This window comes from Leucoraja erinacea, chromosome 21 (assembly GCF_028641065.1).
Source record: "Leucoraja erinacea ecotype New England chromosome 21, Leri_hhj_1, whole genome shotgun sequence".
Lineage (NCBI taxonomy): Eukaryota > Metazoa > Chordata > Chondrichthyes > Rajiformes > Rajidae > Leucoraja > Leucoraja erinaceus.
The window spans coordinates 101,592-120,391 of record NC_073397.1 but is presented as its reverse complement, the minus strand read 5'-3'; the positions used below and the strand labels follow the sequence as shown (position 1 = coordinate 120,391).

Genomic DNA, 18,800 nt, shown 5'->3' with positions numbered 1-18,800 from the left:
TACACATATATATACCATATATATATGGTATATATATATATATATACCATATATATATCATATATGAATTGTATATGTACATATGATTTGTGAATATGATAGGTTATATATAATTATAACAATAATATATTTAATGATGAAAATAATATAATTGTGGGTCCGACGAGGTGTACGGTGAGTGAGACTGCCGCAGAGGTCCCGGGTTTCACTGGCTCCTGAACCCGCCTAATCAATGGGTGTGCGTTCCCCAGTTTATTGAATCCCACTGACTGCCAGTGGGCAGAGTAGGAGTTACGGCCATAGTGGAACGGGCAGTGCCAGGCTGGGGGAAGGCTAAGGCATCTTCCACAGAGGAAATGCCTAACCCTAACCCGCCCCCCTTCCAGAGCTGCCCACAGCTGGAGCTGGAGCCGCTTTGGGACCGGCTGCAGGCTCCATATGTGTGGCTGCTCAGCGCGTCCACCTTACTAATCCTAACTAGCTCCACATTTTTATTTATCATTTTTATTTCACAGTTCACAACATCATAACTTTACAAAGATAAATCAGTTGTAAAACAAAATTATCAGCAAGGTTAGCATTACCTTTATTCCTTCGAAACCTTGCTATTGTTTTGATGTTATGAGGACGCAGCCATGATCCCAGAGTACTTGCTGCCTCACTAGCATGAAGCAAAGTGTGTGATTGGTCAATTACTACTTGGAAAATTTGAGTTTTTTCTCATATTTAAAAAATATGTGCAGGTTTTGTTCTTGATGAGTTTCAGGTATAATTTCTATAATATTTTTACACAATGTGTTATAAATACAGGTAGATACGTGATTTGGGTCACGAAATGAAACGACAAAGCACCTCGGCCCACGGTCTACTGGGGATTTGTAACTTTTAACCACCTGGATTAGTTTCCAACCTAAAACAAACACCCGGGGATCTTCAATTCAGATCCACGTGCTCCACAATTAGATTATAGCCAGAAATTTGATCGTAAGACATAAGAGCTGAATTAGGCCATTTGGCCCATCGAGTCTGCTCTGCCATTCGACCATGGCTGATCTAATTTACCATCTCAACCCCATTCTTCTGTCTATATCTTGTCCTCTAAATAGACCCCTCAATTATTTCCATCCATTAACTCACATAGTATAGGTTATTCTATATACAAACCTCCGGAACCCTTAATTTGACTCCAGTCGTAAATTTGCTGCTGGCTACATACCATCGTCCACAGAAAACTCGACCTTTCAGTACCTCACAGCTAGAGTCCCGGGTTCAATCCTGACCTCTGGTGCTGTCTGTGTGGAGTTTGCACGTTCTCCCTGTGACCTGAAGAGGTTTCCTCCGGGGTGCTGCGGTTTCATCCCACATCTCAAGGATGTAGGTTAATTAGCCCTCTGTAAATTGCCCGTCGTGTGTAGAGAGTGAATGAGGAAACGAGAACAAGGTGGGCTGAAGGAAGCCTAGATATCTCGTCTGGATATGTTCCTCTGTATGCTAACACTGATCCATTGATTTAAATGTTACACTCTCATGACCTCAGGAGTCTATTATACCTGCTAAATGTGATTGGTTTCTAGCCTGCAACTCACTATCCGTAATTCTAAGTATAATTCCCTCGATTAGATTCTAGCCTATAATATTCTTGAATATCTGTTATTTAACACTCTGAACCCTCTTGGTTGGATCACAGCCTGTAACTCATAGAGGACCTGTTATTAACGTTTAAAGTTCCCTTCATTCCAACATTTCCATCGGATCCTAGTGAACTCCCGTCAGCGTTACAAACAGGGCCGGATTTAGATGAAGAGTCCCACTTGTGATGCCCCCTCCGCGTTGTTTTTCAGCGCTGGCGGCGAGGCAGCATCCGGACAGCCATGGCGGCCAAATCTCCCACAATTCAAAGCGGGGGAGAAAGTGCCCAGCGCCGACCAGTTGCAGTGCGCGTGCGCAATGCGGCCGATGATGTGCTGGCCGTGGTTGTGCGCATGTGCAGGGGGAGGACGTGAAGGCCACAGCAATGCGCATGTGCAAGGCGGCCTGGCGTGCCGGCGGATGAGGAGGGAGCGGAGCCCGGCGGCCGGGACACGGATGGCGGGGGGGAGACGGAGAGAGGGAGGAAGGCCCGCCCGCCGACCCAGAGTTGAACGGTAGTGTCCTGCCTTGGCCGGAGGCCCCATAGACCTCGAGGCCCTGAGCTTAAGTTGTATAGTTTATAGGTAAATCCGGCCCTGGTTAAAAATCTCTGTGACCCTCCCCCCCCCCCTCCCCCTTCCTCTCCCTATCCCCCTCCCCCTCTTCCCCCTCCCCCCCCCCCCCCCCCTCCCCCCTGCCTCCACCCATTACTGAGGCGCGCGAGCTCCACGGGTCTCTGGAGCCAGATGTACCTGGGAACATTGCATGAATAAGCAGCGTTGAGCTTTAATTGACAATTAGTTAGTTTCCACAATTAATATGATATCTCGCTACGCATGCAGACACATTCTAATGCTATTTTGAAAACAAAATTGCATTTATAAAATTGAATAGTGAAAATGACTTGCATTGGGTGGCTGAATCGAGCAATCTTACAATCCTGATTCCTAACCCAAATCTTTTTACTCTAAGGTTAACCATTTGCACAAGGTATTTATGGGAACTTTTACAATTTCTATACACAGCAGCCTTTGGTCAATGTGGTGCCTGTTTTGGGTGCAAGTGGGGCATTCGTAGACTGTCGACTGCAGGGCACGGCTTTCAAGAGCTGGAGGGTCGGGGTCCCGGGGAGGTGGAGGGGTAAACACCTCCCGGTGAGTGAGCCGGGGAGTGCAAGCTGCTGTTTACTACCTGGCTCTCTGCAATCCAACCGAGTCAGACGTCGTGTGACTACGAGTGTGACCGCATTTGAAAAGATTCTATGAATTCTATATTATTAAATAAAGTGTATGCACTTACAAAGCACACACAACCTCTGCCTAATTGGTTGGGTCAGAAATCTTTTGTTCCCATGTTTATCTTGTTGAATTGTTAAGGCTGCTCTGTGGACAAATTTTTCAGGCCTTTCATTAATTCAAGTGTTAATTCTGGCTAACTAACCAACCAACAACCCCTTCCCTCCCCTGTGCCCCATCTGGATTCTCAATCGCCCCACAATCTTCCGCCCATATTCCTTCCCCCGGCTTCACAATTCTCATATCTTTTATTATATCTTTATCCTACTGAGGGAGCGCCGCGCTGTGTGTGTGTGTGTGTGGGGGGGGGGGGGGGGGGGGGAGGGAGCGCCGCGCTGTGGTGGGGGGGGGGGGGGAGGGAGCGCCGCGCTGTGGGGGGGGGGGGGGGGGGGGTACGGAGGAGCGCGCCGCGCTGTGTGGATGGGGGGGGGGGGGGGTACGGAGGGAGCGCCGCGCTGTGTGGATGGAGAGGGGGGGAGGGGGGGGGGGGGGGGTACCGAGGGAGCGCCGCGCTGTGTGGAGGGAGGGGGGACGGAGGGAGCGCCGCACGGAGGGAGCGCCGCACATTTTTATTTTTTTTAATTATACAGATACCTTTATTCAGTAAATAAAAATAAACATACAGAGTATTAACACGATCAAAGTCTGCCTATATTGGCAGCTTACAAACACACGGTCATCAGATTAATATATCGTCAACTTTATCAACCTAACCACAGAACAACCACCTGTGGTCCAAGACTATTGTGTAGCTGGCCTCTTCCGAACAGAGGAAATAACAATGAAATAGCAGGTAGCTTCTATTGTTTGCTAATACTATAAGGATTGAATATTATAATGTAGTTTTTATTGGTTATTAACACTTACCAGGAAATATCCAGATTGGTAATTTCACAAGGTGTAAGTGTATGCATGGAGTTAATGGGAAAAAGAGTGCAGGAAAGGCCACGGAAGTCTCCAGAAATAACAGGACAGAAAGTTTAAAAATGGGGAAGAGATTAAGGATGGGTAAAATTGGGATGGTTGTGAGAGGAGGGGTGGTCAACACAGAATTAAAGGTATATTTGAATGCACATAGCATAAGGAACAAAGTGGATGAGCTTGTAGCACAGTTGGAAATTGGCAGGTATGATGTTGTAGAAGGTACACAAAATTGCTGGAGAAACTCAGCGGGTGCAGCAGCATCTATGGAGCGAAGAAAATGGGCGACGTTTCAGGCCAAAACCCTTCTTCAGATGTTGTCGACATTAGGGAGATGTGGCTACAAGAGGATCGGAACTGGGAGCTAAATATTCAAGGCTACACATTCAATCGCAAGGACAGACGGATGAGCACTGCTGGTAAGGAATGAAATTCAGTCCTTAGAAAAGGATCAGAAGATGTAGAGTCCTTGTGGGTAGGGCTGAAAAACTGCAAGGATAAAAATACTCTAATGGGAGTTATTTACAGGCCCTCAATTACAGGCTCTCAATTGCATCAGGAAATAAAATTGGTGTGTACCAAAGGCAAAGCTCCAGTGGTCATGGAAGATTTCAATATGCAGGTAGACTGGGAGAATCACTGGTAGACTGGATCCCAAGAGAGAGAATTTGTAAAGTGCCTCTGAGATAGCTTCTTAGAACAGCTTGTCGTAGGGATAAGGCAATTCTAGATTTAGTGTTGTTTAATAAACCCGATTTAATATTAGAACTTGAGGCAAAGGAACCACTAGGACGTAGTGACCACAATATGATAAGATTTAACCTACAAATTGAAAGGGAGAAGGTGAAATTGGATGTATTGGTAGTGCAGCTGAGCAAAGGGGACTACCGAGGCATGATGGAGGAACTGGCAAAGATTGATTGGAAAGGGGCTTTAGTAGGAATAAAGGTAGAACAGCAATGGCGGGAATTTCTGCGGATAATTCGGAAAATGCAGGAGCATTTCATTCCAAAGAGGAAAAAATATTCCATGAGAAGTGGCTGACGAGGTCATGGGCAACATAAAAGCAAAAGACAAGTCATAACATTTCAAAGATTAGGCGCTTTTTCGGGTAGGCTGCCAGTGACCAGTGGAGTTCTGCAAGGGTCGGTGCTGGGGCCGCCTCTCTTCACATTGTATATTAATGCTTTGGATAAGGGGATGGAAGGCCTTGTGGCCATGTTTGCAGATGAAACTAAGATAGGAGGCAGTATAGAGGAAGCAAGGACTCTGCCGAAGGACTTGGACAGGTTAGGAAAGAGGCAGAGAAGTGGCTGATGAAATTTAGTGTAGCAAAGTGCCGTCATTCATATTGGTAATAAGAATTAAGACGTTGATTATTTTCTAAATGGAGAGAGAATCTGGAAATCGGAGGAGCAAAGGGACTTGGGAGTGCTGATGTTAAGGTTTGTTTCACTTCAAACAGACGAAAATGCAATAAAATCAGTAATCGAGTAGTAAAATCTTTATTTCGCCAGGCGGGTGCGCTAGTAACTCTTACAGTATGTAGATACAGACTATACAGAGCAACTCTATCCCCACACAAAGAGGTACTGTTCAAACAGATATATTTTCCTAATTTGAGGAAGGACATTCTTGCTATTGAGGGAGTACAGCGTAGGTTTACACGGTTAATTCCCGGGATGGCGGGACTGTAAGATGCTGAGAGAATGGAGCAGCTGGGCTCGTACACTATGGAGTTTAGAAGGATGAGAGGGATCTCATTGAAACATATAAGATTGTTCAGGGCTTGGACACGCTAGAGGCAGGAAACGTGTTCCCGATGTTGGGGGGGGGGGGTCCAGAATCAGGGGGCCACAGTTTAAGAATAAGGAGTAAGCCATTTAGATCGGAGACGAGGAAACACTTTTTCTCACAGAGAGTAGTGAGTGTGGAATTCTCTGCCTCAGAGGGCGGTGGAGGCAGGTTCTCTGGATGCTTTCAAGAGAGAGCTAGATAGGGCTCTTAAAAATAGCGGAGTCAGGGGATATGGGGAGAAGGCAGGAACGGGATACCGATTGGGGATGATCAGCCATGATCACATTGAATGGCGGTGCTGGCTTGAAGGGCCAAATGGCCTACTCCTGCACCTATTGTCTATTTATACCCCAATAATCAGCGATTCAGCACCACTTTATCTTTCAGAGCATCGTACAGCCTCTGGCCTGCTAAGATTGACAGGTTCTTCTGAGGAAGCTATTTTTCTGCAGATCAAGCATTGTTTTTTTGACCTTGTTTAAGTACTGTGCAATCTGTAGAGCAGAGGGAAGAACCGTGCCTAAACATTCCTCTAATATATTATAGTGCAAACACATTGAGTGTTATGGTGCTGAAGCCTTGCTAGTGTAATGGGAGAAAGGTGAAGGCATTTTCTGCTAGCTTTGCATAGGGGAATTGCAATAGAGGAAAGGTGAAAGCCTGTCTTTGATTCTAGGTGTACTGCTGAATTCATTTTGTAATCCATTTGCAATCCTCGGTAGTTACATAATGGTCGCAAGTCGTTAACAATAAAGATCAGAACGATTATTAATAATAAAATAGAGCCATAGTGTAATACAGTATTCCAGAGTCTATCAAACAAATGGGTCAGTAGCTCCCATTTCTTACATTGTACCCATGCATGTCACTGTCAACCTCATGGATTTTCTCAATTTCTTGGGAAATCTGGGTAGCAAGGTCATTGATATTAGAGGCTTCATCACGGATCTAGGCACAGCACTTGTCTTATTATAAATACAGGTTCCTCTTTGTTGATCTTTATGATAACCTGGTTGAAGACATTTGTCAAATTCATGTTACGAGATTAAAATAGCATACTTTATGACAAAATGGTTGGGGTAAAATGAGAATGGAGTTCTCAACTATCTTTATGCAGAGCTTATAAGAAATAAAGAGGAATATTCAGAAATCATACGTTTCAGGCTATTAGCATTAATTCTTATATAAATTCCCCCATTGAATTGCTGCATGCCATGTATCCATAACTGTGGGACATGCAGATTAGTTTTTAGCTTATTTAAGAGATTAACATCCATAAGTTCAAATGTTACAAGATACCATAAACTAGAAGCATTATGTGTCTGATTGAATTTGGTTTGAATCTGTCCTTCAGCTCGTAATGGGTTATAGCACAATCCCAATATCCTAATCAGATAAAGAAGCTTGTTTATGTTACAGCAGCTAGTTCACTGCTAACACTTCTATCATAGCAGCACATTACTAGCGCATAGTAGCGCAAGCAGGCTGGCATGTTATTCCACCATTACTGGCAAAGTCATGGAACAATAGGCTATGCAGGTTCATCTTGGTGTCTTGGTCCTCCAAAATATTCCAAATTGAATTTAAACTGGAGGTGGTTAAGGGAGGGTTTAAGCCAGAAAGGGTTATTGGAAAGAAAGAGCTTCTTTAAATTTAGTTGCATCTGGTTGGGTAACTAAAGTTGGGTGGAGATTATTCCATGCTTTAATTGTGCGGGGAAGAATGAATTGCTGTATTCATCTGTCTTTGTAGCTGGGATCACAAATTGGATCGAATGCCCTCGTCTGCTCCTAATTGGTTTGGGTTTGGTGTAGGTCTTGTAGTCTATGTCGAGCTGATCATTTAACATTTTGTAAAAACAGGTCAAACAGTGAGCTTCACGTCTGTCTTGGAGAGGGTTCCACCCCAGAGAATTCAGAAGTTTGGTGACACTCGCTTTTCTATCATAGACGTTAGTAACAAATCAAGCTGGACATGTTCGATGGATGAAATGTTTTTATTTGTGTATGGGTCCCATGCTGCAACTGCGTAATCCAAATGAGGTCTAACGAGGGTGAAGTATAGCTTCTCCTTGACAAGTTGAACAATGATGAAAGTTGCGTCTCAGAAAGTTTAGGACACCTGTTGCTTTCACCGTTGCATGATGAGTCTGACCATTCCAACGCAGATCATTCTGCAATTTGATGCCAAGATACTTGGTTTGTTTGGATTCTTCAAGGGTGGCACCAAGTATATTGTAAGATGTTTCGCCTGGATTCCTCTTTCTGGTGACACACATAGTTTCACATTTGGAAGGGCTGAACTGCATGCCCCATTGTTGTGACCACTCAACCATAGTATCGAGATCCTTTTGGAGAGCATCTTCATCATCAGCTGACGGTACAGCAAACAATCATCAGCGAAAAGTCTGGTCGTACTTGTGACTTTTTCATGGACGTCATTTATGTAAAGCAGCCATGGTTTATTAAATCAAAACATAAGATATGTTATTAGCAGATGTAACCACCTGCAATTTATGTAGTGACTGGACCTGTTGCACTGAGGCCAGTGCCATGAGGATTATTACCTTATAAGGACAGGCTAAATATAAGGATGTAGCTGGAGCCTCCTGGTGAAGTAATGTTAGCATAACATCATTGTCCCATACTTCCGTGTAACTGGGCCTGGGAGAACTTGTGTTAAGATATCCTATATAATTCTGGATATCAGAGGGTGAGGCCCGACAGTGTGGGTCCCACTTGCTGCAGCAAATATGATGAGAAAGCACGTTGGCACAGTTTATGGCACTGTAACTTAATTATTGTCAAAGAATCATTTAAAAATGAACTCTTAGACGTCAGTTATCTGTGCTGTACAGTATGTATTGTGTATTCAGACAAAACATTTCCCATCTGCTGAAGTGGAGATGTACTGCCTTTTGGTGCTTGACCTGCACTCTGCAGTGAGCACTTACACGGATTGGTCCGACAACCCGAGCCACAGGAATAGTCGTCTCAGAGTCTGCAAGTTAATGACCTGATATATCATGCAGAGACTGGTTTCCTGAGTCACAGGCTGAACCAGCAAGTTTTATGTTTTGAATAACCATATAAGGTTCTATATTATTCCCAACAATAGCAGGAACCATGGCTGCGTATGCCAGTCAGGCAGTTTGAGGCCTGAAGCAGTATCTTGCTGGATTTATTGCAAGACACAACTGATGAGGCAGAATGGAGGAAAAACATGCAATAACATTCCTCCCCGGTGTGGTGATAATGCATCTCTTGCCACCTTATGCCACGTTTTGCAGCTGGTAAATGAGCCTGGATGTAAAAATATCGATATTCGGTGTTCTATCGAGCCAAAATGACATTAAATACTTTGTGATCCAACATCCATTCTGTGCTGTCATTGATTTCACATGATACAATAGCGTCAAATGAGATTAGGTAAATATCACAGGATATTTAAACTTGATTGCACCCATGTGCCACCACCATAGTGTATCAACTTGGAGTTGAGCATGCAGATTATGCACATTCTTACAATAACCTTTAACGTATAGAATGCACCTAGTGTTTATAGGTAGTTGATACCAAAAATCGGTAACTTATGCAACCCGCATCCGCCTCCGTAACTGGAGATGGCATTCGTAACTTCTCCTCTTTGAGCACTAGCATCAGTTTGTAATTACTGAAGATTACTGACCAAAATACTGGAGCAATGCAGAATACTGCCACCAACGTGACTTTGGTAACTTCAGCTGAGAATAACCATATAACCATATAACAATTACAGCACGGAAACAGGCCATCTCGGCCCTACAAGTCCGTGCCGAACAACTTTTTACCCTTAGTCCCACCTGCCTGCACTCATACCATAACCCTCCATACCCCTCTCATCCATATGCCAATCCAATTTATTTTTAAATTATACCAGCGAACCTGCCTCCACCACTTCCGCTGGAAGCTCATTCCACACCGCTACCACTCTCTGAGTAAAGAAGTTCCCCCTCATGTTATCCCTAAACTTCTGTCCCTTAATTCTGAAGTCATGTCCTCTTGTTTGAATCTTCCCTATTCTCAATGGGAAAAGCTTGTCCACATCAACTCTGTCTATCCCTCTCATCATTTTAAAAACCTCTATTGTCCCCCCTTAACCTTCTGCACTCCAGAGAATAAAGACCTAACTTATTCAACCTTTCTCTGTAACTTAGTTGTTGAAACCCAGGCAACATTCTAGTAAATTTCCTCTGTACTCTCTCTATTTTGTTGACATCCTTCCTATAATTGGGCGACCAAAATTGTACACCATACTCCAGATTTGGTCTCACCAATGCCTTGTACAATTTTAACATTACATCCCAGCTTCTATACTCATGCTCTGATTTATAAAGGCTAGCATACCAAAAGCTTTCTTTACCACCCTATCTATATGAGATTCCACCTTCAAGGAACTATGCACGGTTATACCCAGATCCCTCTGTTCAACTTTATTCTTCAATTCGCTACCATTTACCATGTACGTCCTATTTTGATTTGTCCTGCCAAGGTGTAGCACCTCACATTTATCAGCATTAAACTTCATCTGCCATCTTTCAGCCCATTCTTCCAAATGGCCTAAATCACTCTGTAGACTTTGGAAATCCTCTTCATTATCCACAACACCCCTATCTTGGTATCATCTGCATACTTACTAATCCAATTTACCACACCTTCATCCAGATCATTGATATACATGACAAACCACAAAGGACCCAACACAGATCCCTGAGGCACCCCACTAGTCACCTGCCTCCAACCCGACAAACAACCATCCAACTGGCTTCTCCCATTCAGCCACTGTTGAATCCATCTTGCTACTCCTGCATTTATACCCAACAGTTGAACCTTCTTAACCAACCTTCCATGAGGAACCTTGTCAAAAGCCTTACTAAAGTCCATATAGACAACATCTACTGCTTTACCCTCGTCAATTTCCCTAGTAACCTCTTCTAAAAATTCAAGAAGGTTAGTCAAACATGACCTTCCAGGCACAAATCCATGTTGACTGTTCCTAATCTGACCCTGTTTATCCAGATGCTTATATATATTATCTCTAAGTATCTTTTCCATTAATTTGCCCACCACTGAAGTCAAACTAACAGGTCTATAATTGCTAGGTTTACTCTTAGAACCCTTTTTAAACAATGGAACAACATGCGCAGTACGCCAATCCTCGGGGACTATTCCCGTTTCTAATGACATTGGAAATATTTCTGTCATAGCCCCGGCTATTTCTACACTAACTTCCCTCAATGTCCTAGGGAATATCCTGTCAGGACCTGGAGGATTTATCCACTTTTATATTTTTCAAAAGTGTCAGTACTTCTTTTACTTTGAAACTCATAGTATCCATAGCTACTCTACTAGTTTCCCTTACCTCACATAATTCAATATCCTTCTCCTTGGTGAATACCGAAGAAAATAAATTGTTCATTTATCTCCCCCATCTCTTTTGGCTCTGTAGGTAGCTGTCCACTCTGTCTCTCCAATGGACCAATTTTATCCCTCGTTATCCTTTTGCTATTAATATAGCTGTAGAAACCCTTTGGATTTACTTTCACCTTACTTGCCAAAGCAATCTCATATCTTTTAGCTTTTCTAATTTCTTTCCTAAGATTCTTTTTACATTCCTGTTACTCCTCAAGCACCTCATTTACTTCATGCTGCCTATAATTATTGTAGATCTCCCTCTTTTTCCAAACAAGATGTCCAATTTCCTTTGAAAACCAGGGCTCTTTACAATTTTTACTGTTTCCTTTCAACCGAACAGGAACATAAAGATTCTGTACTCTTAAAATTTCCCCTTTAAATGTCCTCCATTTCTCTTCTACATACTTCCCATAAAACAAAATGTCCCAGTTCACTCCTTTTAAATCATTTCGCATCTCATCAAAGTTAGCCTTTCTCCAATCAAAAAATCTCAACCTTAGGTCCAGTTCTGACCCTCTCCATAATTATATTGAAACTAATGGTATTGTGATCACTGGATCAGAAGTGCTCCCCAACGCATACCTCTGCCACCTGTCCCATCTCATTTCCTAACAGGGGGTCCAGCACTGCCCCTCCTCTAGTAGGTACCTCTATGTATTGCTGCAAAAAACTATCCTGCACACATTTTACAAACTCCAAACCATCCAGCCCATTTACAGAATGTGTTTCCCAGTCTATGTATGGAAAGTTGAAATCTCCCACAATCACTACCTTGTGCTTACTACTAATATCTGCTATCTCCTTACATATTTGCTCTTCCAATTCTAGATCCCCATTTGGCAGTCTATAATACACCCCTATAAGTGTTGCTACACCTTTCCCACTTCTCAGTTTCACCCAAATAACCTCCCTAGATGAGCCCTTCAATTTATCCTGTCCAAGCACTGCTGTAATATCTTCCCTGACTAGCAATGCAACACCTCCACGTCTTGCCCCTCCAATTCTATCACGCCTGAAGCAACGAAATCCTGGAATATTTAGTTTCCAATCACAGCCCTCCTGCAACCACGTTTCACTGATCGCCACAACATCATACTTCCAGGTGTCTATCTAGGCTCTAAGTTCATCCACATTTCTTACAATGCTCCTAGCATTAAAATATGCACATTTAAGAAACCCCCCGCCTCTTATTCTCTATTTCCTTTTTTTTCTTTCTCCTCTTGTACCCGAGTGCTTCCCTTTTCTGCTTCCTGCCTCCCATTCTGTCTACTAGCTTTCTCTATTTGAGTCCCTCGCCCCAACCATTCTAGTTAAAGTCTCCCCAGTAGCCTTTGCAAATTTCCCCGCCAGGATATTGGTCCCCCTCGGGTACAAATGCAACCCATCCTTTCGTTACAGGTCCCACCTTCCCCAAAAGAAGTCCCAATGATCCAGAAACTTGAATCCCTGCCCTCTGCACCAGTCTTTCAGCCACGCATTTATCCTCCACCTCGCTCCATTCCTACTCTCCTAATAGCATAGGTTTATTAATAATTACCTATATGATACCTGAGAGGTTAATTCTTTGCACATTATAAGTTCTGGTAATGCAAGGGCCCAATTTGCACTGCTGAAACACAGTTGCTATATTTACAATTACATTTGATGAATAGAAGGCTGCTTCATAACCAACGAGGTTATTACAGGCTTCTGTTAATTGCATCTCTTGCCCCTGTTAAGTTGATTGTTAAATGTAAATCCCAATAATCAGTAGTTCTGATTGGTATCAACTTAAATTTAACTGGATGGGTGAGGGACCCCAATTCCTCAAATATAGTTTGGGCCTACAACAGTTAATTTTAGTAAAATACAGTGTTTAAACATCATCCAGATAGGCGATAACTAATGTTCTTGAGCTCTGAGCAGCCCAAGCACCGGTTTTAGTAATTTGGTAAATAAACCTGGGAACTGGTAAGCCTATTTTGCAACGCTTTAACTGTTATCATTGACCCATCCAGATAAATTTTAAATATCCCAGTGAATGGGAACTGAATAGCATGCATCTTTGAGGTCGATGCTTGCTATATAGCCATATAGTCATATAGCTCCTATAGAAATCAGTTGTTAGACCGCAAAGGCCGCTGATGCGGGTTCTTTTCCCCTCCTTGATTGGGGAGTAGGACTGGTAGGGTGCGTGGATTCCATGTTTCTCCTGAGACCGGCTTGGGTCTTGGTCTGAAACCTTATCATACTGAGCCTGCCTTGAAAGACGACTTTGGCCATATTTCCGTGCCCAGCTTTCAAGCTACCACCAGCTTCAGTGAACCGCTTACCCCCTATGGAGGCGTGGGGTGTGTTGTCGCGTACCGATGAAGCTTTTGCTCGTCGTTGGTACCTTGATTAGTCCGACAGCTTTTTGCTTCCTCCTCCTGGTCTTACCTGTGGGATAGGTCTTACCTGAAGAGAGGATTTGGCGGCTGGTCTAATTTCCTGGATTTCAGCCCTCCAATGTCACCCTGATAGCGCTGTTCATTTGCCGGCACTAGTAGCGTGAGAACTCTGGCCTCATACGGGTATTCTGCCAATGGCTGGAGACCACTCTTACGGGAGCAAACCCTTTGTGCTCTTGAGGCCATATGCATGTGCTCCAGTATATTCATACTTTGAATTTGAAATCAGTTACATACTGAGCACTCGCACACCTCTCCACAGTGAGATTCGTAGGCAGCCCTGAAAACAGGCGCTGCCGCAGGCTCCTGAGGATACCTGCGCTGACATGGCCCCTCCAGCGGACCTATGTCAGGTTTTTTGCTTTGGGTCTGACTAAAACTGACACTGGATGCTCCTCTCCTCAGAACGGGAGACATTGTGCAGCCCTGAAACAGGTGCCGCTGCCTGCGGGTTCTCCATAATACCCGGGCTGATAACCCCCTCCTTTGGAGTATATCATTGTGGAGCACCTCTCCATCAGGTGCTCCATGTGGGTTGGAACGTTTAAAGACGTTACCCATGAAGGAGGGGATCCTCTGCATCAGGAATCCTCCTGGCCCGACTCGTTTGCAGGCTTTTTCCTTACACTCCCCTCCGCAGAGAGGGAGATACAATTTATTGACTAATGGGGCTTTCTCACGGGGCGACTTGACGCAAAATGTAACCAGAGTGAAGTGGTCGTGGTCTAGCACGATATCACACGATATAACGGGGGGTAGACAAAGAGTTCCCACGGGTACTCGGCATTTCTGTTATTTGTGCGAGTGACTTGTCCGTCTCCCGAGCTTTCCTGTTAAATCATGAATGGACATTGTGAACTGTGAAGTGTAGTTAAATCATCACGTGGCACAAATTATGTAACTTTTTTTTCACACACTATAAATACTAGGTACATGGAGGCGAGGCGGAAATGGTCCCACTGCAGCGTTTCAAAGGTAACTCGGGCACATACAGTGGGAAAGAGCAAAGAGGCCATCTCTGCGCTTACTACAATTCACAATTGGGGAGTGTTCCGTGGCAGGACAGCTTTATTGATGGGTAGCCGACCACAGGAACACTACTGCATGTTAGCAGACATGCATAGAAAATAAGCTGATAATAATGTCCCGTTGTAATCCTGCTTACTTCTCTTTGTTTCACTTTAAAGTGTTGTCCTCTGAAAAGTGCTTCCTATAAGATGGTCGTCCGCAAAACCTGCCATTTAGCACATTGCATTGTCCCTTTTATTGCCTGAGTTTAGGCTTGTTGCAGAGGTTAATGAATAGAATCCGTTTTAAAAAATCTAGCGTGCCTCATTTGTTGATTTTCATGTTTGCGAAGCCCTTTTTAGACAAATGTTGTTTGGTGTGATGCACCTTCTCTCAATATATGCAAGAAGTCGTCTTTTTATATTGTCAAATAGGAATAAAGACTTTGTCTCGCATTGACCGTGATGATTGTCTTATTTTATTATCTACTGAGAGGTGAAACTTTCAAACGTTTATATATCTCAGCAATTGAGGGACCTGAACATTCAAAAATGAAAAAGAATGACAATGTGATTATATCACCTCCCTTCAATTATTTTGTGTTTCAGCATGAGAGGGATTATAACATTAGAGACATTCATCTTGTAGTGATGTGTTAATGAAGAATTGCAGACATCAATCTGATAGTAAAAAATATATTTATTTAACAATGAGGTAAACAAGCACTGACAATCGAACTGCTGAGTTAAAAGCTTTATCACACTTCAGGTGTTCGCAGGAGTTCCCACGGTAAACGCAAGAGTTATTACGGATATCGCACTGGCCACTACGTCCATATAATGTTTCAATGTTCAACCACAAGTGTACAAGTCACTCTTGGAGAAATTCAAGCTTGCTTGAATTTTATCCCGAGTCAATAAGTTACACGAGTACCTGCCGTTAGCGCCACGGTGGTCCATGGTGGTCCAGGAATGCCGTACGGTTATCGTACGAGGTTCCCACGATGTTCAACTCTGGTTACCTCTTGCGTCAAGTCGCCCCGTGAGAAAGCCCCATAACCCTCCAAACGGCTGTCTAGGTGCTGCCGACACCAGTCTGACGCCGCTGGTTCCACCGCCAGCGACACGAGAGGCGAATGTTGACCGCCGCATGCTACTCGCACTTCCGCGATCTCCATAGTGGGTTCCGCGGTTCGTTTCCGGGATTCCCCCAGGTCATGACCGGGATTCCCTATTGTCCGTGACTGGGGTTCCCGCGGTCCATTTACAATCTTCCCAAGCCAATTAACCTACAAATCTGCAAGAAGGAGCTGCAGATGCTGGTATTGCTCCCATACAGAACTCACTAACTTCAACTTCACGACCAATTTCCATCCTGCACTCAAATGCACTTGGACCATCTCCGACATCTTCCTACAGTTTCTTGATCTCACTGTCTCCATTACAGGAGACAGACTATTGACCGACATCTATTCCAAATCCACTAATACCCATAGCTATCTAAACTGTACTTTTCCCCACCCTGCTTCCTGTAAAGACTCTATCAATTCCTCCGCCTCCGCCGCATCTGCGCCCAGGATGAGGTTTTCCGTACTAGGGTTCCCCTCTTCCATTATAGATGGGGCTCGAACTAGGTCGAATTTCGCTGCACAGCAAGTATTTTGACTGTTCGGGTGATACAGATTTCTTCGCATGCCTTTTGGCATAAGCTCTGCTACTGAAGTATTTCAACAAGCTATGGAACAGTTGTTTGCAGGTTACCCATGGTCTATTGTAGTGGATGCATAGGCGATGTGTTCACTAAAGATGGCCTAAAAACTGATCCGGCAAAAATCAGTGCCATCAACGAGCTCCCAGTACCCATAGACGTGCTCAGTTTGCAGAGATTCCTTGGCATGGTTCACTACTTCAGCAAATTTATTCCGGACTTCAGTGAAATATTAGCCCCGCTGCGCCAGCTTACACACAAAGACACTGCTTGGACCTGGCACGACCAACAGCAGAGGGCATTCAACACTCTTAAGCAGCAGATGTCTTGTTCTCCTATTCTCCTATTCTCGCTTATTTTGATCCTAAACGACCGGTCATACTGACTTGTGACGCTTCACAACACGGACTAGGCACAGCATGTCTTCAAAATGACGGTAGCGGCAATAAGCCTGTTGCCTATGCCTCGCGCACTATGACTGACACAGAACAACGCTTTGCCCAAATTGAGAAAGAGCTACTGCCGGTTGTTTTTGTCTGCAAGAAATTTAACGACTTATCTTCGGACGCACCGTCACGATTGAAATTCTGATCAGCATCTTTAACAAACCGATTCATGCTTCTCCAGCGCGCCTACAGCGGATGCTGCTACAACTTCAAAAATATGACATCGTTCTGACCTACAAACGTGGTAAGGATATGCACCAGGCTGACACTCTCTCTCATGCACCCTGGAGGACCTGTGAGGGTCCGTCCTTGCTGGATGATGACTTTATCGTAATGACTGTGTCCTTTGTTCCCTCATCCTGTGAGGTTGCTCACACTGCAGCTGACAGTACCTTTATGGTCGCTCGCCTCCGTCATTAACCTGGCCAGACAAACACTACAACTTTCCGCTGCCAGTTCGGCCTTTCTTTGCCGTCAGCGATGAGCTAGTGCTGCAGGATGGCATTATTGTAAAAGGACATAAGGCTGTGGTCCCTGCTTTGCTGCACAACAAGTATTTTGAATCGAACGAAGGAACGATCGTACAGAGGTAATTCCGACGTGTACCTGGATCTGCTCAACCTACGCAACATCTCCCGTGACCCCATTTTGGGTTCACCTGCTCAACGTTTATTGCCTCTGGCAAATCAGGCATTGATCCCACAGGTGGTTCCACCATCGGACGTCCAGTCCAGGTTACAACAAAAGCGTGACATTCAAAAACAGTGGTATGACAAGACAAGCCTGCCGCTGCCACCATTAACCAATGGTTTGTTTGCAGAATGACAAAGGCCATGACCGTATTGGTGTAATTTCTGGAACTGCTTCTGAGCCACGCTCATATCTGGTCAGTGCCAATGGCGGCACCTACAGGTGTAACAGACAACACATCCTGCCTGTGAAGTAGCCGACTCCATATAACCATATAACAATTACAGCACGGAAACAGGCCATCTCGACCCTTCTAGTCTGTGCCGAACACGTATTCTCCCCTAGTCCCATACACCTGCGCTCAGACCATAACCCTCCATTCCTTTCCCGTCCATATAACTATCCAATTTATTTTTTAATTATAAAATTGAACCTGCCGCCTCCACCTTCACTGGAAGTTCATTCCACACAGCCACCACTCTCTGAGTAAAGAAGTTCCCCCTCATGTTACCCCTAAACTTCTGTCCCTTAATTCTCAAGTCATGTCCCCTTGTTTGAATCTTCCCTACTATCAGTGGGAAAAGCTTATCCACGTCAACTCTGTCTATCCCTCTCATCATTTTAAAGACCTCTATCAAGGTCCCCCTTAACCTTCTGCGCTCCAAAGTATAAAGCCCTAACTTGTTCAACCTTTCTCTGTAACTTAGTTGCTGAAACCCAGGCAACATTCTAGTAAATCTCCTCTGTACTCTCTCTATTTTGTTGACATCCTTCCTGTAATTAGGTGACTAAAATTGTACACCATACTCCAGAATTGGCCTCATCAATGCCTTGTACAATTTTAACATTACATCCCAACTTCTATACTGAATGCTCTGATTTATAAAGGCCAGCACACCAAAAGCTTTCTTTACCACCCTATCTACATGAGATTCCACTTTCATGGAACTGTGCACAGTTATTCCCAGATCCCTCTGTTCACCCGCATTCTTCAATTCCCTACCATACCAAACTGCCACTTTGTAAAATTTGCTGATGACACAGTTCTCCTGTCTCTGCTTCCCAGCCACACACAACATCACAGCTCAGCCCTGCAGGACTTTATAGTATGGTGTGAAAAGTCTTGTCTTGAGCTAAATATAAGCAAAACCAAGGACATGATTGTGACTTTTTCCCCCCAACAGAGACAGATGGCTGAGGCAGCCACCACTATCATCCAGCAGGAGCCAGTGGAGATAGTGGAGGTATACAAATACCTGGGAACAGCCTTCGACAACCTGTTAAGGTTTTCCTCTAATATAGAGGAAATCCTTAAAAAGTGCCATCAGAGACAGTACCTACTCAGGAAGCTGAAGTCATTTGGGATTAACAAAGACATTCTCACTACATTATACTACGCATTCATTGAAAATGTAATAACCTTCT

The 18,800-nt window shown here is 44.2% G+C and overlaps 1 long non-coding RNA gene across 1 annotated transcript; it reads left to right on the top strand.

The window, feature by feature from the left end:
* On the top strand, window positions 1-9,012 carry LOC129707148 (uncharacterized). The gene is made up of 2 exons (XR_008725151.1): window positions 1-2,213; window positions 7,505-9,012. It is a non-coding gene; the product is annotated as an uncharacterized LOC129707148 (long non-coding RNA).
* Window positions 9,013-18,800: the final 9,788 nt, after the last annotated feature.